The sequence below is a fragment of the Marmota marmota genome, unplaced genomic scaffold (assembly GCF_001458135.2).
Source record: "Marmota marmota marmota unplaced genomic scaffold, marMar, whole genome shotgun sequence".
Classification (NCBI taxonomy): Eukaryota; Metazoa; Chordata; class Mammalia; order Rodentia; family Sciuridae; genus Marmota; species Marmota marmota.
In genome coordinates this window covers 29,844,573-29,845,719 of record NW_025999842.1, presented here as the reverse complement: position 1 = coordinate 29,845,719, position 1,147 = coordinate 29,844,573, and the positions used below count along the sequence as shown (strand labels likewise).

Sequence of the window (1,147 nt, the reverse complement as noted above, 5' to 3'; positions counted from 1 at the left end):
CCCGCCCCCGCCAGCCCCACTGAAGATTGATCCCAGTGCCAAGCTGGGCAAGTGGTCTATCCCTGAGCTACATCCCCAGGCAGGCTTTTAAAATGTTATTTGTTTATTTATTTATTTTTATTTATATATTTTTGGGTGCAATGAACTTTACTGATGGTATGCAACAGTAGGTCTGGCTCCCTAAGCCCCTACCCTTCTTTAGGGGACTGGGGTGGAAACTGGGAGAAGGGGAGATTCTCAGTGTGTTGAGAGACTGAATTAGGGGCAGGACTCCCCAGCAGCTGAAGGCCTCTCCCTTCCATTGTGTTTCTGCTGGGGCAGGTGGTCCAGGGGCTTTTACTCCTTGGAGGCCATGTGGACCATAAAGTCCACCATCCTGTTGCTGTAGCCAAATTCATTGTCATACCAGGAAATAAGATTGACAAAGTAGTCTTTGATAGCAATGTCATCCCCAGCATCAAAGGTGGAAGAGTGGGTATCACTGTTAAAGTCTCAGGAGGTGACCTGGTCCTCTGTGTAGCCCAGGATACTCTTGAGGGGGACCTCTGATGTCTGCTTCACCCCCTTTTAAATGTCATCGTATTTGGCAGCTTTCTCCAGGGACAGGTCAGATTCATAACTGACACATTGTGGGTGGGCACATGGAAAGCCATGCTAGTGAGCTCCCATTCAGTTCAGGGATAACCTTGCCTACAGCCTTGGCAGTATCAGTGGATGCAGGAATGATATTCTGGGCAGCCCCATCACCATCATGCCACAGTTTTCCAGAGGGGCCATCCACAGTCTTCTGAGTGGCAGTGATGGCATAAACTACGGTTGTTAGGGTCTGTAAACAAGTCAAGATGGCTCCTGGCATTTTGCCAGAGGGAGTGGTTTGTGAAGTATCGCGAGCCATTAAGTGTGGAGATTCCTTATTGGTTGACTGCTGTATCTAGTTTATGTTAATTAAGATAAGCTGTGTGTAATGTATATATACCCCTCCTGTCCTACAATAAACGGCTCCCACTCCTGCTGTATCAATGTACACAAGTTGTTCGTCACCCCCCAGTTAGTTAGTTTGCTGCAGCCGGACTGCGGCAGATGGTGGCCCGTACCGGGAGCCCCGGGACACTGGGGGTAAGTGACAAAAAAAAGCTGCCGGTCCCTA

General features: G+C 49.1%; 1 pseudogene; it reads right to left on the bottom strand.

The window, feature by feature from the left end:
- Nucleotides 1-244: 244 nt before the first annotated feature.
- Nucleotides 245-905, bottom strand: LOC107151949 (annotated as a pseudogene).
- Between the last annotated feature and the right edge of the window lie 242 nt (nt 906-1,147).